Raw genomic sequence first — 22,805 nt, 5'->3', positions numbered from 1 at the left:
AATTTAACAGGAAAACCAATGATTCTCACAGTTAGTTCTGTTCAAAATCAGACCGTGAAAGTTCAGAGTATTTATACAAAACTGAAAAAACATTTTCTAAGTAATAAAGAAACCAAAATATCTACTTCAACAAGATTCGCATGCTATTGAACGTTGGTGTTTTGTTGAGAAACTACACCTGCTTCCATCCGTTTTGGGAACCAAGCATGCATCACGCAACACAGATCGTTGTAGCAAGATGGCGGACGCCCCTTGCTTGTTTCTTCGTTGTTAATTTGTCCAGCCTATCGGTGACGCTGCACTTTGTGCCAAAGTACCAGATTTGTTGATTGGGAACCTTACTCTTCTGGTGGAAACACGCAACAATGGTTCAAAAATCATGTGTAGAAACCAGAACAGCCATTGGTGGAAAAGATCTACCATTCCTACTCATTGTTTTACCTTTGAATCATGAACTCTGACCTTAATCAAGGCCTGTGGACCATTTGATGACGACCTGTTGGGGCCAAACTCTTCCATTCTTTCTCCAACTTGCCTACTTCGTGTTGCCAGGCAGGTTCTTCTTTAAGGGACTTCTTGGTCAGACAGGCATCAGATCTGGGTGCAGCTCTTGTATTTTCATGAAAAGGTTCACGTTTATCGCCACCCTGGCTCGTATAAAATAGAAACAACATGCAGCTGACTAATAGAAACCAGGTTCTTCTCACTTCTTTTAACAACTGAGGCGTTTATGGAGAGAGATTAAACTTTCTGAGAACAAAAGGACTCGATTCTTAAATGCTGTTTCATTCAACACCGACATCAAGAAGCAGAGTGAAGGAGATGAAATTATCACCTGCGTGGAGACGCGCTGTGGTGAGAAAAACGCCACGGTATGAATAACAAACTGCATAATGGCTGCTGCGTTGACTGACAGGTGTTGAAAGGTATTCTCCCACTTTTTAAAATCAAATGTAGAACTGACAACACTTTTTGTTTTAAATTAGACACAGATGATGTTTTTCCACACCAATAATAAAGCCACCTGATTAGGTATTATAATGCCTCATTTTCTCAAATTAATTTGCATTGATTATAAGGAATCAACAGCAGCTAAAGACAAAGATTCAGGTGCTTTACTGTGAGTTCCTTAAAGATTAAAGAACAGAAAGTACATGGAGGAGACGCTGGCAGGTCCGCTGAGATCCCCACTCAATATGCAATTTAAAAATGGAAGCAGTTGGTTTGACTAAGCAATAAAATGCAGAAGGACAGAAGACCGAGGCGGCGGCGCAGGGAAGGACCAATTAGCTTATTTATAAATCAACAGCAATTTCACTGATGACTCCATCTTAAATTTGATCAAGCTGCAGGTTTTGAAGTCCCCTAACAAAAAAGAAAATCATTTATCTAATTCCCTTTATTGGTAATAATGGTGAGTCCCTCTTTGGCCTGCTCTAATCAGACGCTCATTGATTTCCACTGGACTGCAGGGCGGCGATAAAGTGGCCTCAAGCTTCACTGTTCATCATGAAAAAGCTGCTCATAAAAATGGCCGCTTCGCTTTTTTTTAAAAACTATGATAAACGTCACCGAGAAAAGAGCCGGCATCTCCAAAGCCTGGTTTATTTATGAGATTGTTGCGTTTTTATGAATATCTGAACTGTTTAATATTTCCTAGTAGGAAACATGTCAACTCTGAAAATAAAACAGTAAAATAGAGACACATCTGTCAAGTTTTACAGTGCAAATTCCTCTAAAAACAATGAGATTACATGAAGTAAAGATGTAACCGTTACATTTTATTTTGTTACATTGATTTCTTACTTATTTCAGCATAAACAGTTAAAATAATTTTAATTTAATTAATTTAACTTAAATGTAATAAATTACTGTAAGTATTTTTGAATTTGAATAATTATTTTTTTAAGTGTATTGAACTTGATTAAATGTATTTTGTTTATTTTATTAAATTTTTTCAACCATTGCAAAAAAATGTCTTAAACTACTCAGGTTTTTTCTATACAATATTAGCAATTCATTAAAAGATGGAAATAATTAAATTTAATTAAAAAATTAAAAGCAGGTAAATATTTATTTTAAAAAATCCCACTTCTAAGTTTTGCATAAAACATATTGAAAGACAAAATTATATTTATTTTGTACATTTTTGGTTTAATTACTGCTCTGAATATGTTATTTTTTTTCAGCAAACTATCTTTTATACTCCAAATAACTTAATAATCACTTACTAATTTAGTTGACAATTCTTTCAATAATCAATTAATCAGGATTAATTGACTTAAAGAAAAAAAAAGTAAATAAATGAACAAATTTGATATAATAATACTCTTCAGGTGTATTTACCATTTTAATATTTCAGAAAAATTAAATAAATTTACACTAAGGAAACATTTTTATTAACTAAAATAAATAAAAAATAATAATTTCTCAAAAGATCAATGAAGTTTAAATTCTGATGAACATTTAATACTGGAACTGGAAGACATTTTATTAAATATCCAAAACAAATAAACAAAACAACAAATAAAATCCTATATAAAGTATTTGTAAACAAAATTGTCCTCCAGTTGAGATGAAAACACCAAACTGGAGACTTTAATCATCCAGTTTTTGGTAAAAAAAAAAGAAAAACAATAAATAATCCAAATGGAAATAATTGAGTTCTTTTTAATTCATCAGATGAAAATGAACCAAACTATGAAAACACTAAAACTATAAAAACTGATAAAAACTAGCAATATTTAACTCATAAAAACTAGAAAACAGACTGCTTAAACTACCTGAAAAGGCCGAGGAACAGATTTAAAGGGATTTTAGCTTCTCTGTATCTTGATCTCTGTTGTGGTGGTGTGGATGGACTGGGTTGCCAGGTTGGTGATTTCATCCCTGTGCAGCATCGCTGCCCTCATTAGCGCGCTCACTTCCACAGGTGACGCTACTGGAAGTGGACACTGCCGCTTTAAAGCGACGCGCAGCAACGAAGACAAACACAAAGATCATTAGCGCGCATTAAAATCCACATCAGGAGCCGAATGCCGCGGTGAGTCAGCGCCGGCGCGCTGCGGCGCGGCCTAATGGACGCCTGCCCACTGATTGCAATTTGGCAGCGAGACGAGGAGAGGCTCAGCGAGGTACATGACGTTACCGCATGTGGGCAAACACGGCTCAAGCTGATGAAACCGAGCCAAAACGTGAGGGGCGAGGCGTGCTTCCTGAATTAGCTTGCAACAAAGATGGAGACATCAGAGCAACCACCAGTCGATGGCGCTGGGTTTAAGGTCTTCACATTTAGAAAACTCTAAAAAATAAACATGATTACACTAAATTTGTGCTTCAAATTAGTTCATAGAGGCATGAAGAGTGCTAAATGGTCCACAAACAATCAAGGTTCAAGTATTTAGAAGCTTAAATTTAACCTCCAAGCAGGAGAGTCACGTTTAAATGTTGAAAATGGCTCCTGTAAGCAAATGGTGGTGGCAGCATCATGCTGTGGGGCTGCTACACCCTCTGTTATTGGTGAGTGGCACCAAGTGGGTGAAATAATAAAGGATGAGCCGCTCCAAATGTATTAATTCACCTCATATCAACAGCTAGATGGTTGAAACGCCCTACAGCATGATACTGCAACTATCGTCCTTTTCAGTAGCAATAGCGTTTTCCTGTTTGCAGGACATTAATTACCAGAATAATTAAGCTTCTGGGATGACTTTGCAAAAAATAAAAAAAATAAAAAAAATCTCAGAACTGCTGACAATAAGACAACCCTGCAGCATGATGCTGCCAACACTGTTTTTGACAGTAAGCATTTTGTTCTTCGGTTTCAAAGACTCAGATCATTTCTTCTTGTTTGGAGACCAACATTAAGTTTCTGGACTCAACTTTCCAAAGCAAATATACCCGTTAACAGCAAAACAACCCCGCAGCATGATGCTGCCAACACTGTGTTTGAAAGTGATTATTGCGGTGAAAAAGCTTAATCTGTGTCTCATCTGATCAAATTTATCTTGAACTGTTGGGGCAGATTATTAAGAAATAAAAACAGTGTTTCTGTAATTTCAGGAGGCATTAAAAGGTGAAAGGTCGGGTTGAAAATGGCTTCTGGTTTCAGAAGCTGTCTGCTAGCGTGTTGCTCCTCAGCCAACGCAGAGACAAACGCAGCGCAGCAGCGCCGTCGCTCCACCGTGATAAATGAGTTTGTATTGTCTGTCAGAGCGGCTTCCTGCCTGCCCAGGTCACTGCTTATTAAATTACCACTTGTCAATGTCCTAAATACTGATTGATGGATGATCATGGCAAATGAAGGACTTCCATGACTTTTGTTCCTCTCCCTCCCAGTTTTGTCGGAGCGAAGCGAAACCTTTACCGGATTGTTATTGACGAGTATTGAACCGCCACTGCTGGCTTTCCTCCTGAAATAATCTTTCATTAATCTTTCATTTTAGCTTCTTCAAGAAGGGCAAATGTTTAGTTGTTTTAAAGGTAATTTGTTGTAAGAATTGATATGAAATTAACAATTAAAAGCCAATTTCTTTTAATCAGGAAGCATATATTTCTTCTATTTTCTGTATAAGTAACAGAAAAGCACATTAGTTGGGTTTAGAGAAGATTTCAGTCACTTTCATAAATTTAATATCACTGATGTAAAATTTTACATTTGATAAAGACAAGCTAATGTATTAATTAACGAAAAGTTGCATTAGGCTAAGATAAAGTTGCCTAATGTATGCTAAATTAAGCTAAATTAGGCTAATTTAAGCAAAACTAAGCCAATATAAGTTGAGCTATCATGCTAAAGTAAGCTAATGTCGGCTAAACTAGATAAAGATACTATTACAAATTAACCAAACTAGGCTGAGGTAAGCTAACCTAAGCTAGCTAAGCTAAGCTATAAAATGTTAAAGCAGGTTAAATTTAGCATGCTATGCTAATGTAGGCTAATCCAAACTATTGAGTTAAACTAAGCAAAAAGACAATAAGCTACAATCCATTAAAGTAAAGGTAAAAGTAAAGTAATAAGTAAAGGTAAACAAGGAAACTATTGTAAATTAAACAAATTTAAACTAAAATTAAATCAACCAGTCTAAGGTTAAACATAGCATGCTAAGTTAAGACAAGTTAAACCAAAATGTTAAGCTAAGAAAAAGAATACTAAGCCACAACACAGTAAAGTAAGCTAAGCTAATGTTCACTAAACAGAATTAACTAAGTTAAGATAAACAAAAACAAACTATGGTAAATTAAAATTAAACCAAGACCAAAAAGCTAAGGTTACGTTGTAGACTAAACCAAAATGTTATGTTAAACTAAGCAAAAGTACACTAAACTATGCTAATACAGTAAAGTGAGCTAAGCTAATGTTCATGTAATACACATTAGATGTAATTAACTAAGTTCAGATAAAAAAGATAAACTTCAGTAAATTAAATCAAGTTCAGATCAACAAAGCTAAGGTTTCCCTCGGTGTATTATAAGCCTGGCGGGCCACCAGGCTTAGCGTTGCTTATTTATTCAAGTTTTTTTTTTTTATGTTTGCATTTTTTAAAGACTTTATAGTCGGTATTCAGATATTAATCTCCTAATATTACAATGACACATAACTATCAAATGACATTTTCAAATTTCCTGTCAATTTTAAAAAATGTTTAACTCAAAAACACGACGGGACATGACTGCTGAGCGCCCCAACCACCAGGCTTAGCAAGTTTCCTGGAGGAAACCTTGGAGTGTCAAAGTGAGCCAAACTAAGTTTAGCTGCATTATGATGAAAATGCAGATAGTTAAGAAAGTTAAACTGTAGTATGCTAACCTAAGAAAGTAACGTGGGCTAAAATAAACAAACAAACCTAATATGTGATTAGGTGAGCTAACTTAAGCTGAACTACGCTCTAGTATAAGGTTGGTTACTTAATTAGGTGTCTGGGTGAATAGATGGGTGTTCATTTTAACTTTTACAATGTTAGCTATATACACACACATTTTATGGATCACTGTAAAGCAGAATAGTTGCACATGTGGTAAAAATGTTATTCTTTTAGTATAAACTAGGACATAAAACTGCATAAAACACAACTTGTATACTAAGATCTAGAAAAACTCAACCAAGACTCACTTTTTAAAACAAATTCATGTCTGGGAATCTATTTTGGTTGCTAAAATTAGAGTTCAGGTGAAGATAAAATAAAAAAATGACTCCAACTCCATTGACTAATACAAACAGAGTGGGATCAAGTCTGTATTTTTGCCTCATTTTGACAGAAACGGAGTGAAGTGGTTCTGGAAAACCCATCTCCAGTCGCCACGGTCCTGTTCCGTCTTCTGACACGGCGCTGGTGTGTAGCAACGCGGGCTGAGTGTGCGTCTCCGGGGTGTGCTCAGGGTTCGGGGCATTGATGAGTCTGTGGCTGACATTTGAGCATGATTGAGGGGGAGTGCGGCTACTAAATCACTACATTGTTCTGCTGTCTGTGGGTCCGTGTCATTGCTGCACTTTACCAACAGTCGAGATGCCTCAAATTGGATAATTACCAATTAAACAGGACCACAGGAACTTGGCGCTTTGATGAAAACCCAAAACCTGAGGTGATCGGACCCAAAAACCGAGAAGTTCAACCAAAATACGACCAAGCAGCAGCTGAAAATCATCTTCTTTATCCAGCAATCACAAAGAAGGCTTTTTATTTTTTATTGCCTGCAAAGCCATCATCAAAACTGCTGTTTCCTTTTTTTTTTTTTTTTTTTGCCGCTATTAAGCCATGCCATATTTGTGTCTAATGATAAGGTAAATGAAACGATGTTTCAAAGAGAACCGGCCCACCCTGAGTTTTTTATTTCTTTCAAAAGACTGGACGAACTGGAGCAGTTTGGAAAAAGACCGTAGGCAAGCCGAATGATTGTCAGTCATGCAAATAATCACTTACTTACAGTCAGTGAGTTTGCTTCGGATAAGGCAAATTACCATTTGAAAATGAGCTCAGAAACACTCTGGGCAAAAAGCTTGCAACATGATTCTCAGTTGTATTACCGCGGAAACGCAACCGCGCACACACAAACGCACACATAAATGCAAACAAACGTGCTTCAGAAACACTGCAGCTAGCAGAAATAAACGCTCATACCTTACTGCTTCTCTGTCAAACTTTGCCCTTCCTCTTGTTCCACATCTTCAATGTTTCTGCAGGAATAAAAACATTTACTTGGACTACTGACATACTGTCTTTAAATTAAAATACAGAAAGACACTAAAATGAAACAGCGTGACGCTCTTTAGAAAAGAAACTTTACAAAAACTGCTCAGTTTTTAGAATTTCTAATGTTTGATAAATTGGATGACTGACAATATTTCACTTGTTTTTCTTCCAAGCAGGGATTTTCTTCTAATCACTTAAAGGGGGTTTTAATCAATAGTTAATAAGTCCTTGTGAATATTCAAGATTTTTCTACTTTGCCTGTTTTTAATAATGGAACAGAATTAAGACAATGGGAAACAAAACATTAAACATTTCTAGAAACCCATTTCCAAACTGATTCTAAAGTTAAGTTTACAAGTTGTTTATAATTAGCTTAACCTGACTTACCATAGAATTCAATTAAATGTTGGGTAAAAAAACAATTATTAAATCTACTTGAGTTTTTTTATTTTCATTTCTGATGATATATTCTGCATTTTCCATTTTAGGGATAAATTAGCATCAGATAAGGTAAACCAAGATATGTTAAAGAAAGCTAAACTAAAAGCTAAGGTATGCTAAACTGCAATAAGCTAAGGTAAGAAATTAAGATTAGCTAATGTAGGTTGAACTAAATTAAACTAGTGCAAGCTAATACAAGAAGAGCTAATATAGGCTAACCTAAAAGCTAAAGTATGCTAAACTTATTGAATGTATGCTAACTTTAAAGCTAAACTAAACTAGTTTCAGGCATGTTTAACTAGGCTATGATAACATAAGTTGAGCTAATGAAGGATAAATTAAACAAAGCCAAGCTAAAGATTTCTAAACTGAGCTAATGCTAACCTAATATTACCTAATGATGGCTAAACTAAATTAATCTACAGCAAGTTGTGCTGAATTTAGCTCAAGTATGCTAAACTAAGCTAGTGCAAGCTAATCTGAGAAGAGCTAGTGCAGGCTAAACTAAAAGCTAAAGTGCTAAACACTTATTTAATGTAAGCTAACTTAGAAGCCAAACTAAACTAGTTTCAGGCATATTTAACTAGGCTATGCTAACATAAGATGAACTAATCAAGGCTAAATTAAAAGAAGCTAAACTAAAGTTTGCTAAATTGAGCAAATGCTAATCTGAGATTACCTAATGTTGGCTAAACTAAAGCAAGTTATGCTGATCTTAGCTCAAGTACGCTAAACTAAGCTTGTGTAGCTAATCTGAGTTAATGTATGCTAACATACGCTAAACTACAGCAAGTTAAGCTAAATTTAGCAAAATTACTTAAGTGGGGCAGTTTTGGTCAAACTAAACAAAGCTAAGCTAAGCTAAGACGAACTGAGGAAAATCAGAGAACAATGTTTGTTTCCAACCATTTATTTCTGAATTTAGTGAAATGAAATTATACTTCATGTAATCATCTACTTTTTTCTTTAAATTAATTTCTGTATCCGTGTTAAGATGTTGAAATCTGGGATTAAGTAGCTGAAATCTAAATTAAAATTGTCAAATTTTTTTCTGAGTGAGGATATTTTGAGGTGGCCTCTTATATTTACCAAGAAATAAAATCACCTTAGTATAAAAATGAATTACCAAAAATAATGAAAGTAATAAAACACCATCATGTTAAGAAATTAACAGAACATAAATTACTTTTTTATCCAAATTTGAAGTCAAATTTTGACATTTTAACAAAAAATTCTGCATCTGATTTGCAGAACAGAGAAACTAACCATTTTTGTAAAAAACAAACAAACAAATAATTAAAAATTTAAGCCGTTACTGATGTCAGCCAGTGAGTTTTACAGTGTAGGACAGAAATGCTGGTTCATCTTATTCTTTAATGTTTCTTAACTGTAGCGTCTGAGTGATAAAAGCCTTCCTGCTGCGTTTTTATTTCAATCACCTGACACCCATGTTATTCACATGGTCAGCGCACACTTAAACGCCATAATGCAGCCAATAACAGGGAATAAACCTGCAAGGTAATTCATTCGAAATGCTTCCCTGAAAGCTCCTCAGATTTTCAGCCAGGTGCGTGACTCACACTGTCTTCTGGGCTGAATAGAAAGGTTATAAAAAGCCCGTAAAGCTCAGCTTATCCTTTTACTTGCTGAGTCTATAGTCGAATTTGGAGCTACTGTCAACAATATTAAGTTTGCGGACAGGATTGAAAGTTTAAGCCATACAGTTTCCAAACTAATGCCAGTTTGATTAAATGCTCTGGATACAAGCAGCAGGGGTTTCTGAGCCCCTTCGCCATTGTAGCTTCCCTCATTGTGATGCTTCTCCTCCTGACCCGCTTCCTGTTGGATCATCAGAACCACAACCTGACCACTTCCACCACAAGACGTCTAAATGGTATTTTGATAGATATGTGTCGCTTGAATTCATCTTGGATAATCCAAGTGTGGCAAATGTTAGCAACTTGAAAGAATAACAAACAAAAGCTTCATTTTATGTTTGCTAAAGATGCAAAACTTACATGTGAAGAAAATTAAATACATAAATAATGTTATTTGTTTGACTTATACCTGTTTTTTCTTTTCTTGTTTAATTGGAATCCATACAAACTTGTATTTCCTGTATTAATAACATAATGAATGTATAAATGGTTCCTATAAAAAAAATCAAACAAAAACTGTTTATAAAAAAAGGTGCATGAATTACTGGCTCATTTGTTTACGTCCCTCGATACATTAAGTGTTTATTTAACACCGACTTGTCGCTCCAGTCCAATAAAAGTCACCAAGTGCTGCCTTGTTTAACGGCGTTGAACTCACAAACAAAGATGGATTGAATGTGTAATTTGGAGCATTTAAATTTGGAGCATGAGAGGGGAAAAAAGGCGCAATATTTCCTGCAAATTAATTCTTATCATGGTGATGAATAATCAGGCTTCTTATGAGGAAGAGTCAGTGGAATACAGCAGCACTTTGAGCCGTCATAATTAACAGACTCGCTCAACAATGGGCACATTCTCAAAGAGGCTTCTTATTAGCAGTGACATAATGGCTAAAATGCATATTAAAATGGGCATTTAGAGTGGAAGGGATCAAAACCACCAATGCAAACTGGGTTTTATGGTCCACACGGTTCATTGTCGGAGGTCTAGGTCGTAGTGTATGTTTGTCGTGACGCAGCCGTTACCCAGGGGGCCGTGCGCGCCTCATTAGCAGCAGGGGATGCTTTGGCCACCGATGGGCGAGATTCAGACTCTTTGGTGGCTTAACGAGATCAGGTTTAAATCTGCAGCGAGATCTGGAGCGGCTTCCTGATGAAGACTCATCATCGTTTCTTCACAGCAACGTTGGGGTTTTGAGATCTCCATGAGGATCAGAGCACATTTTACAAAGTTTAATGGGAATCAGGAGGAACAACTCGGCACAAGAGCGATTATTTCTGTCTACTTTTCTTCCAAGTAGCCAAGACTTCCTTCATACCTTTTTAGACTTAGGTCAAAGATTTTCTACACTTTTAGTCCATTCTTCTCCCATTGGAAATGAGTTTTGTCATTTTGGAAACCAATAAAAGTTTCCAGTTTGGGAGAAAATATTTTTTTTATGATTAAGGTTGAATACTTTTAATAGATGATCAACTAAAGGATGACAGATCTCTAACTGTGCCACAATGTGACAAAAATATAAAACAAAAACTGCTACTAGAAGGTCAGTTTAGTCCATCTTAAAAGATTAAAATACATGTTTTTATTATTATTATTATTATTATTAAGCTTGTTTGAATTTCTGACAGTGATAAATATTTCAGTTTTGTTGTATAATGTCAAAAAGAGTCAGAAAGAGAGAAATCCCTGCGCTAAAGCTAACTAGCATGTCGTTAAACAGTGTTGCTCACCTTTTTAACACGGAAATGGAGGATTAGGGCAAATCCTGACTCCAACTCTTCTTCTGCGGTAAAAAAAAATACACACAAAATTAGATCTATGAATATCTTGCCGAACATTTTCCTTCACTGATTAAACACTGCTGAATCCTAGTCTGTAACAAAGCTGATTGATTTATAGTTAAAGTCAGAGTAAGATGTTAATTAAACATCTTAGCATAAAGATCTTAACATCGTTAAGCTAAGATGTTAGTTAAATATCTTTGCATGGACTCCAACCTCCATCTGTTACCGTTTTGTTTTAAACAAAGATAAATAGGGTTGTTAATTGGACATTACAATCTTTCATATTTCTTTCACGTAAAAATTTACCAACAATATTATTGTAAACACTTCTGGTAACGATCCAGAAACTGAACTCTTATTGTGAAAATCCAAACGGGATATTTCCAGTGCAGAATTAGCGTCAAATATTAAACTATAAATGAAACAAAAAACAACTGAGGGCGTATTACTGTTACTTTTATTATTGTATTTTTATTTATATTTTTGGCTCAGTCAATTTTTGAGTTCTTGGCACACATGACATACCTTAGTTTCAAGCTGAATTTATGCTAGGTTAGCATACTTGAAGCCTATTTTGAAGAAGCAATGCTAATTTAGTTTCCTAAAGCTACATTTATAGATTTCTTTGCTTTACCCTAGATTAAGTCAGCATTTTTTGGAATGTAGCTAACCTTAGCTTAGCCTTAGCCTTTATTTAGCTTAAAGCAGCAATATCAACATCAGTGATGTTGAGTTAAGCTTTCCATATTGTGGTTTATTTTAACTTAGCCGACTTTAACTTTGCTCACCTAGCATAGCCTACAGTACCATAGCTTATATTAATATACTGGTTTTTACTGACCTTGAGTAATCAATTATTTTACCTTTGCTTTATTGAGTTTAATCTTCTATATCCAAGTATATAATGTCTTTGCTTTCCTTGGATATACTTTAGCATATCTTAGTTTTGCTAATGCTAACCTACATCCCCCTACTGTGTTATAGCGTAGGTAATGTTAGTTAGCCCTTCATTAGCTAAACTAAGATCAGGAACGTTAGGTTAACTTGCATCTGCACCATTTTTATTTTTAAATTTACCTGCTATACACATTGAGGTCCATTTTAAATGTTTTTTAGGCACTCTGGTACTAGCAACCCATCAGAAAGACATTTCAGTTCTTATTTCTTCCAGTGATATTTGGTACATCTTTTTACTCAATATAGGATGACCTCTTAGTAAATTTAAAACCATAAAAACTGAAAGCTGTCTGTTTGGGAAGCCGGATTTCTGCTTTGTACCGTCTTCATGTGGTTGATGTTTGGATCAGTGAACGACCTTTTTGTCTTCTCTCAAGGCAAAACATTCACATAATTCAGAAACAAAAACTTTGTGAGCCAACACGCCAACTCAGGTAAGTCAAGCAAATAAAAGCGAACAACAAAGAGTTGAGATCTTGCAGGTTTCTCCCGTCATGAGGCAGGTGGTTGGGATCTGTCAGTCAGCGTCATGAGTCCTCAATCCTCACTGAATAGCCTGTTCCTCTGTGAGCTCGTCACGGGTGATTACAGGCCTCGCAAGAAAAATGAGATACTGGTTGACCTATTTCTGAGCACTTTGTTTCACACGCGCCCCCTCCAGCCAAAGTTGCCTGTTCCTTTCATTTTTTATTTTATTTCAGCCTCTCTGCCCACCGGTCCTCTCGGAGTAGAGGTCAGGTCAGAGGCCACCTGGCTCCTCCACGTTGCTGAGCAAGAGCAACCTGGCAACAAAGGCCTCCTCTTGTTGGGGGATCCGTCGCTCGGTGCCAAACTTTCACCTTCACCCCCTCCCCTTTAGTCCCTGTGTGAAGAAAACCCCTGCAGGGATGCTTCAATGGGGGCCTGCGAGTCCCCGTCCCCTCATGGCAGTGGAGTTTTAGACGCTGTCATGAGGCGAGTCACACTGAGATCTCATGAGTGAGGAAGAAAGGTGGGAAAAAAAGAGAGGTGACGCACCTCTGCTTTGACTCGAGGACAAAGACGCCCGGAGGCGACGCCGCAAACTTTATGTCCTCCATCGGATGATGAGCCGCCGCGTTTGGCTGTCAGGATTTATTTTCTGAACGCGCTTAAATGCCACTTGAACAACTCATTTTTCCTCATTTCAAAGTTGAATTAATAAAGAAAACGCCTAATTGAAACAATACGCTGTGTAATTAGATGAAAGGGTGTTCGTTTCCCAGCGCCACTGATGTCCTAAAAGAAGCCCGTTTGTTGAGTTTTGCAGATAAGAGTTAAAGAAACGGCGGCTGGCAGCGGGCCCTTCGCTTCTCAGATCCTCAGCAAAGCAACATGGGAGACCAGGGGTTTGCTCTTAAGAAGAAGTAAGTAGAGTTTGTTATTCCGCCGCCTTTGACTAAGGTCATATCAAATTAACAGACGGCTGACTGAATAAAAATAGCATACCATTAATTCATTTTTTCCCCTCCACTGCTCATAAATCTTAAAGGTTGACCTGATTTTTACCATTAAATTGTGGAGAAATTAAAACAGAGGAGCCACATGGACTAATTTTAACCAGCTCCGGTTTCACGTGGGAACTAAAACCCTTACAAACACAATACTCCGTCGCTTGCATTTTCAATTATCCGCTGGCGTGGAATTTCAAACTTTACGGTCAGAATTATAATCAATTTTCAGGTGATAAAAAAAGAGAAAAATAAACAGCAGAATTGAGGTTGGACGACGCATTTAATTGCCACCACATTCGTTAACAAGCTTAACTCTTGTCTCGGCGCACTCAGCATTCAAATAGATCCTAATTATTTCTAGTTGAAGGTCTTAAGATTGCCAACTCTTGTGTTGGCCGATGATAAAAAATGTCTCTTTTCAAACTTAATCATTACAAGTACATTCAGCGAGTGTAAATGGCTCAGAGGTTGGAGGGATGCATTAACTCTCGTGTCCATTTTTGGTTGAATGGCAAAGAAAGAAGAAGGAGGAAAAAGCAGATTACGGCCCTAAAATCCCACCCTAACTGATGATCGCGCTCATAAACAGTCAATTATAGAATGTTTACTGTGGCGTCTTTTTGTTTCTCTTCGCTTGATAACGTGCGAGAGCGGCTTTAGATTGACAAGGATTTATGGGGAAGGGGGAGAAAAAGCCAATCATGTAAACAAGTCCGCGCAGGAGAATTAAAGCGGCTAAATCAAGATTTCTTTTTTCATTTTTTTTATGAAAACAGACAAAAAGACGACGAGATGCCCGACGTTTAATGAGCAGAAGGGATGATGGGCAGTGCTCGCATTGTAATATGCAAATCAGAAATAGTGTCTGATGGAGTTCTGTACCACAGCCGATATGAATGAGGCCAGAAAACCGCGGCGGTAATTGAGTTTCAGGAGGCGCAGTCAAACTTGTGCCAAGAAGATCCCTCCACACTGATAGAAAATCATTTAGAATAAACCGAGGGTTGAGCAGACGGTACTGGTGTTTTAGGTTTTCCAGAGTAAAAGTACAGTCGGAGGTGAACTTGCTTTTCTCCAAGTCACTTCAAAATGTCCAGTCCAAACAACTTCTTCTTCTTCGCAAAGGTGGAGACCCAGGATAGATGGATGTGGTATATTCATTCATTTCTAAGAATAAAAGAGACTCGTTTTTATTATATCATGCAGTATCTATATATCAAATAAGCATTGCCCATGAAGAGCCACTGCAAACCAATGGAAGATATTTCAGGTCAGGATTTACAAGAAAACCAGACTGGATTGATGGACGGGTAGAGAGATGGAAATCTGAATGGGCGGAGGATTAAAGATAGACTGAGGATGGATGGATGAACAGAGAGACTGTTGATTGGATGAACTGTTGGTTGGACAGACGTACGATCGATTGGTTGGATGAACAGTTGGTTGAACAAATAGATCATCAATATGTTGGATGAACAGTTGGTTGGACAGACGGACGATCGATTGGTTGGATGAACAGTTGGTTGGACAGACGGACGATCGATTGGTTGGATGAACAGTTGGTTGAACAGACGGATGATCGATTGGTTGGATGAACAGTTGGTTGGACAAACGTACGATCAATGGATGGACAGGCCGATGAAGGACGGACCATTAAAACATCAGAACAGGTTTAATTCCGGAAACAACATTTTTCAACCCTGATCCAGACCTGGAACACACTTTAATCAAATCCCGTACTTTCCAGACCACCAGTTAAATTTTGAGAAAGAAAAACAGTTTGGGCTAAAATGCAGACCTCTCTAAGCCAATGATTTTTTATTCTTTTTAAGAATGCCAGATGTAGTGGAAAATGTGAGCATGGCGCTTTTATCAAGGTGGTAAAGAGCTTTAAATTAGATTAAAACAAAAGATGTCAAACAACCACAGGCAGTAAATCCTTCAGCGGACTCCTTTCTCTTGTAATCAAGGTGTAATTTGCTGTGCAGCTTTGAAGACTCCTCTCATCCCGTCTGCACATTGCCGTGATTGTGGAACAATGAAACCGGCTGAGAGCAAAAACTCTGGCGAATGCTATTAATAAAAGACACGTCTCGTCACTCTTAATATGGCAGGAAAACCTAACGGCCTTTGAAGTCCTACCCTTTCACTTAACTTAACCCAGTCTCCACTCATCTCTCGCTCAAACTCTTGCCTTTAATGTGGCGAGCCAGCCGGCCTCCCCCGCACCGTCCCAACAATCACGTCACTGGACGCCTTCAGAACCGGGATTATTTGCATTTCCTGGTCCGTTTGAGCATCAAATCACAAAAGAAGTCGGGATGGCTCAGCATAAAATAAAAAAAAGGAAAGAGAGAGATCAGGGAAGAAACCACCCCTAAAGTAATGTGGTGCTGCTGAACTCAAACCAGATGAATCTTCTCTATTTTTACCTTTTCCTTTGCCAAGGAAACATCAGGCACATCCTGTACACTTTCCAAAGAGCAGAAGGAAGAAAGATGTTCAACCCCCCCAAGACACGTCTTCCCTTCCAGTGTTTGCCTGATCCTGTTGTGTATGATCTTAGAGAGGGGGATATTGAAAGTGATATGAACATACTCTCAGATGAATACGCCTCTCTGGGTGTAGAGCCAGGTACGAGACACTTCGACTCTCCATGTGGCATCAAAGCTTTACAACATGGTGAAAGACAAAAGGCAGAGATGCAGCTGTGTGCAACTAAACAGCAAGAGGAAAAATCCTCTAAATGAGTTTGTACATCTAATTTCAGCTGTTTTAGTGCCAAAAACATACAAGGACAACCCAGGGGCATTGGTCAGACCAGACCAAAGCAACGACCAACACCGTCTTTAAGGTCAAACATTGTAGTGGCACTGTCATGCTGTGGGGATGTTGAGGCCTTTATAGTACAGCTGATTAAATTACACCCAGAGAAGACGGTACAATTCTTGGAGCAACACTACAATTGGACAGAACTAGACGCCATAACCCAAATATTAGTTTTTAAGTACCAAAGGTGTCTCGGTACTTACAAACTTGCCACCTTGTAAAGTGTCGAGGTGACACCTTGGCACTTAAATACCTTTAAGTAAAATCACATGGCACTAAAGGGGTACTATCAGGGTAATTGGAGAGTACCAATGGAAGTAATTCAGGGTACCAATAAGACTACTTTTGGGATACTTATTAGGATATCAACAGGGTAAAACTTAAACTATAATTTTTCGGCATAAACATTCAGCCAAAAATGCAAGAGTTCAACTTTTTAAACTTGACATTTTGGGTAAAATATCAAGTCCTTTCAAGAAAATAGATTGAATTCCTAAGACACTGGTGTTAAAGTTCAAGTCAAGTCACAAATCTGGGTCATTTTATCCTGGTATTTACTTCAAATCTGTACCTCTATAGTATAATAATCTCAGTAGATGATTTAGATGGAATTATTGTTCTGTATGACATTTTCTAAACATTTTCCTGCTTTCAAAACAATCTAAATGTTGTGATTTAACCAAGATTACATCAGATTCTACATTATTATCAATGTTCCTAAATAAATTTATATTTTTCCAACAGACTTTTCGGTATAAAGCACACAAAAAGGTAGCATATCGTCCTTTGTGTTGCAGAACTGAGTAATGTAGATCTGACTTGCTTTTCACAATGTGCTGATTAGGAGATCAAATCACCAGTAAATGCTTCTCCCCTCTTTTATATTTTGCACACCTATTATAACCTTAATTCCACTTTGTTCAACATGACATTACTTGAAAGCTACGTTTGTGAGAACCTTTGTTAAAATGGCCCTGTGTTTTACTGGCCTGCAGCACCAGTGATGTTCCCAAACAACAGTCGCAGCACAGATCTTCACCTCCGTCTCAGCCAATCAGATTGCATCTCCCTGCGTAAAATGTTGGTGTAACTAAATCTCCAATCTGCTAATGGACCCATAAAACGGCGTTTCAATCTAACAGAGGCTTGAGTTCGCTCTCCTTCTGCACGCTGGGGATCAAAAAATAAAAATAAAAACCACTCTGGGTATTTCTGCTCCATTCAAACAACGTAGCACCTGTGACTATTCAGCGCCGGCGCTTTCGGATTGCCTGTCATCGGTAAAAAGCTGCAATTTCTGCATCCGCCATCACTGTAATCATACATGCACAGCGGGGTGAAATCAGCAGTTTATTACTGATTTACGTCATTCCTTTATCACATTTAGATTAAGCTGATTGTCATCAATCTATGAAAACACTGGGTGAAGATTGTTTTATATCGGTGGACTTTTCTCCATTTCTCTAATTGCTTTTTCATATTTTGCTTCATAACGCCTCACATAACTCACTCAGCTCCATAAACGTGCAGCAGAGATTAATGCGATGTGTTTAAAGCTAACCTTTTCTGGGAGTCAAGCGGGTTATTTCTACTTTAAAACTGGAGCTGCACCCTCCCTTTACATCCTCATCCTTATTAAAGACATTCGAGGACGCGCTGTAGCCAGGAGGCACGGCTCTGATATATATGATTCAGTGTCATTTGCAGGGGAAATCTGGGTTTTACAGCAGGCTTATTCTGCTGTTTCTGACTGCAGCAGAGCAATATTTTCTTATTATGCATAAAAAACCTTCCAGAGCAATTAAAGAAAACAACCAGCAACACTGTCACATGAGAAGGTAGTGAAAAATACGGTTCTCCTGCCAATACAGGCGTCAGGCAACCTATTTTGTCATTTATTCTGGGAGGACACGCCGACTGTCGCAGTGATGGTCGGCTCCACAGCAAAGCGCGTCTTTCTAATTTATGTCCTGAGTTTTTTGCACACAACTGGCGAACATCCATCTGTGGCCGGGCCTCGCTTGCAAAAGCCTCATAATTTAAACTTCTGAGAGAATCAAAGGGGTGGAGTGTCTCTCACTTCACTTCTCAAAATGTGATTTTTTTCCCTCTCTTTAGTGGTTGGAGGAGAGAAACTTTCCTCCTTTACTAAACGCTGCAACACAAAAATGATGAATTATCAAATTATCGTCTCCACCTCAAATTATTGCTTATATGTGAGGTTAATCTGGTTAAAAGACGTCCAAACTAAATATAATGGGTTTCTTTAGACGCTTTTTTGATTAATTGTAAATATTTGCCACCCAAATAAAAAATAAAAAATAAAAAAAAGTGGCAGAAATTTTGACCCACTCTGCTTTGCAGAACAGTTTTCAGTTTCAGCTGAATAAAGCTCTGTGTTGAAGTTTTGGTTATTGACCGTTAATAATACTTCAAGAAGTTAGATGTTTATATTCAGCTACATACCATGTTGGAGTAGCTCCAACGTTTATGGTTCGCACAACTAACGTTTTAGCTAACTTTGTTTTTTATCTGCTGCTGAGTTTCTTTAGATTAGTTGGTGATTGATAACTTTTTGTCTACTTCCTGTTGTCAGTTGGGTTCCAGTTTGAGTAATTTCCTGATTCTGCATTTTTAACCTACAGAGGAATTTGAAGTTTGAGGATCAAAGTTAGCGTAGCTGTGAAAAAAACTAAACAAAAACAGAAGGAATCTGTGTGAGACCAAATCAGTACAGAAAAGGTGAACCAGATCTGTTGCAATAAACAATGAATCAATTAACTGCATGACAAATTAAAACAGCTCAATAATTTCCATTTGTCTCTTTTCCTACAAACAACTGAATGATAAAAGTCTTCAGTTTCGTGCTTTGGACTTCATAATCCATTTTACTTGTGGTTTTTGTTGTTTTGTTTATTTATTTTGTTTGTTTAAGATGTCTTCCAGTTCCAGTGTTATATGAATTTAAAGTTTATTCATTCATTCATTCATTAATATGCCATTATATTACTTGAAATTTGCATTAAAACAACTATATTATAATTTATCACAATAACCTCTGGGACGATTTATCATCCAGAAAAATCTGTTATTGCGGCAGAACTTGCTACAACCAGAGTCCTGTAGAAAAACTTTAGGAAAAAGGTATTTCTACTTTATTCATTTGATTATATTATTTCAAGGCATTTTAAATGTTTTTCCACTCTTCCTTTGATCACTTTCGCGGCCACTTAAAGCAAGAAGCCTCCTTGATGACAGAAAGAGGGACGTAAATTATTTACAGCTTTCCCTCCTCTGTGTTTGCTGTCCTACATCCTCAGTGTGTTTATTTGAAGTGAAAGGGTGTGGCAAGAGTCGGGTAAATGAAACCCAGCTGTCCGCCGCGGAGACACCGAGCGGCTTCCTCCGCCAGAGCGAGCCGAAGGTTGGGGGGAGTTCTCCGACATGTAACACAACACGAAAATCAGAAAACACAAACAAAACGAGTCATTCGCACACAAAAAAAGAAGGGCTGGTGTAAACAAGCGGCCGTGCTAAAACAATACAGCTGGGACTCCTCTTGATATTCATCGCTCACTGTTTACCGCAGAGGAGAGAGGCTCCGGCCCCAAACAGCCTCAGGTTCCTCAATAACACAAACCAAGCTGGATTCACTAAGTCCGGCTCTGTGTTGATGCATTTAGAGACTGCGACTTGGCACGCCGCGACCTGCTACTGTCCAAACACATCAGGAGAAATGGGAATCATGTGTCCTCTTACTGCGGAGACACAAGAAAAGTTTGGCTTCACTGGATTCTTCAACGAGAAATCACAACTTCCTCCCAACGACGGCGAAATTCATCCACTTTTTATTATCCAGGACACATTTTCCTCAGCAACATTTACTAAACTAATCATTCCTCTTTATGGAGGAAGAGCTTATCATATGCAAAGTGCTCAACATCAATGTCTTCATATCCTCGTTTGAGAAATTCATTGCGCGGTGAATTCCCTCGGGAACGCCGCTGCCAAGTTTCTGCCTCGCTTAAACTTTTTTTTTAATTCTTTTTATTTTAATTCTCTCACTTTAATTCAACTTGGCACGTTATTTCTCAGAAATACCGTCAGGCTCCGGGGAGGAACATAGACGTGGTCTCACTTGTTAGTGCGGGTTTTAGTGCTGAATAAGGATCAGACAATGGCTGAGGGGAGAAGGGGGCTGCAGTCTGGCGAGGTATTGACACAGGAGATACCGCTCCAACAAAGTGGATCCGTGAGAAAAAGAGATCCAGCGAGCGGAAAGAAAGAAAGAAAGATTATCTTAATTATCATTCAGGAGCTGCTTAGTGCAGCACCTGTGCATGAATAATGTCATTTATAGGCACATTGAGATGTGCATAATTCCCCCTTAAATCATGCACATTAGCGGCATAACAAGGGATGAACAAGTCGGCCTCTGCGCGGCTCAACGAGGAGCGAGGGGGCTCATTGTCAGCGCTTCAGTTCAACAATAAGAATGTATTTCTCTATTCAAAGCCTCGTCTCCTTTAATACTTGCTGCTTGGTCCAGAGCAGATGTGAGGTTACATATGCTGCTTCATATTACATGTGAGGCTTTAACTGGGACACCTCTGTAGCATCAGGTTTTATGATCAGCAGTGGGATGTTTTCCTGGATAGGAAAGTCTCATCCAATTATTTTGATGGTGAACTGATAAACGGACCTTACGGTTTTGCTTCAGGAGGGACTGGTGCACTTAACAAAACTGATGGCATCCCAAGAAATCTACCAGAAAGTTACAAGTTTTGCACAAATGGACAATAAATTAAACTCAGAACTGGAAAATCAGAAAAATAAACTGGAATGGCCACTGAGAAACTGGAAGAAACTCCCACTTCTCCCATTTATGACTGTACACTGCAAAAACACAAAATCCTACCAAATATTTTGGTCTATTTTCTGTGCAAATAACACTTGGAAAAAGACAAAACTAACAAGTGATGTTTTGGTAAGATACAGGAGCTTGTTTTGAGTCAATAATTCTTTAAAATTGATGGAAATTCTTATCGGTGAAATAGAACTTTTAATGGACAAAGAATTTTTTACTGAAAACAAACTCCTAAAAGTTTCTGAAAAGTTACTTGTATGTTAGTTTTGTCCTTTTTCAAATGTACCAAGATATTTGCTAAAGACTTAAGATTTTGTGTTTTTGCAGTGTAAAACCAACTTTGTGTTTCAATATGGCCGCTCTCCGCAACAAAAGTAGTAAGATGTGCTGGATACACATGTAAGAGTGCAACTAAAATAAATGTTACGTGTAGCAAGTCTAATCTGAACAAATTAAAAAATTCTGCTTATGAAAGTAAAGCTTAAAGGCGAAATATTATGCAAAATTAACATTTTGTACATTTTTATATTTCCATTTCAGTCTCTACTGCTTCTAAAAACAGTCCAAGCATTTATAAAAAATAATTAATGAATTAATATATTTTGGTATCTAAAAAGTTTCAAAAACCTCCCAAATGTTAAGTCACATTCGACAGGCTCTGCGGTGTTACCTAGCAACCCCAGGGGAGTTCCGCCCGTTACCAAGCAACCGAAGCAGAGCTCTAGAATGATTGGTCAGAGTTCCCACTTACAATGTAACTGAAATGCAGCATTTACCTCAACTGTTGGATACAAAATGGCCGACACAGGACAATGAGGTTTGTTTTTGACGGCTTGTCATGAAGCAGAGATGTGAAACGATGGCTAACCAAAACTCTACACCATCCTGTGGAGAATTAGTTTTCTCTAATATGCATTTTCATGTTTTTCTGTTTATAGTCAGATAAATTCAAAAGAGGGGAATCTTCATTTTAACTTCTCTGTCTTTTCAAAAAGGTCCAACAAAGAACTAAGTTTGCAAATTACTCTGTGGCTATAAAACAAAACAATGGTTGCTCTGTTTTTAACATGTAATATTGTTAAATGTGCTGTCCTTTATGTGAGCAGAGCTGAAAAGGTGTGTTTGAGGCAAACTGGTCTAATAATTTGTGGTTTTAATGTGAAAAATTAAAGGAGTTTGAATACTTTTGCATTAGCCGATATATTTCGTAGTTGTTTTATTAGTAGAAACAGCAGCTATTAGCAGGTGCAGCTGTTTCCACACATTAGCAGGAATCTCATCGGCTGAATTTTACTTTCAGATGATTTCTGCTAAATGTCAGGCAATCTGAATAAGAGCTTTGTTGGCCTGCTTTGGACTCCGGGTTCATCTGAGGAAGGAATCCAGGTCACTAATCATGACATCAGGAACATGAAGGGTTCTGCTCATGCACCACTTGCAGAAACTTAAAAGAAAAACTTTAGATTCACACCCATCTTGTGTCAAATGGTTCATCTCCAGCTTTAATTTGAGAACACAGGGTGGAGTCTGCAGGAAACAGACGGCGCCGGAAAGGATTCGTCATCCAAATCGGATTCTGCGTTGCCACAGGAGATCGGGGCGGTGGA

General features: G+C 37.8%; 1 long non-coding RNA gene across 2 annotated transcripts in view; it reads right to left on the bottom strand.

Moving 5' to 3' along the window:
* The window catches only part of LOC103149478 (uncharacterized), a 62,630-nt gene that overhangs the window by 28,656 nt on the left and 11,169 nt on the right, over positions 1–22,805 (bottom strand). For both annotated transcript variants that reach the window (XR_001664304.1, XR_477480.2), the window contains exons 3-4: positions 11,020–11,072; positions 7,119–7,174 (exon numbers count right to left, since the gene is read on the bottom strand). This is a non-coding gene — a long non-coding RNA (uncharacterized LOC103149478). The remainder of the gene's footprint in view (positions 1–7,118; positions 7,175–11,019; positions 11,073–22,805) is intronic.

Source organism: Poecilia formosa, unplaced genomic scaffold, assembly GCF_000485575.1.
Source record: "Poecilia formosa unplaced genomic scaffold, Poecilia_formosa-5.1.2 Scaffold229, whole genome shotgun sequence".
Taxonomy (NCBI): domain Eukaryota; kingdom Metazoa; phylum Chordata; class Actinopteri; order Cyprinodontiformes; family Poeciliidae; genus Poecilia; species Poecilia formosa.
This window is presented reverse-complemented; position numbering and strand designations above follow the sequence as displayed.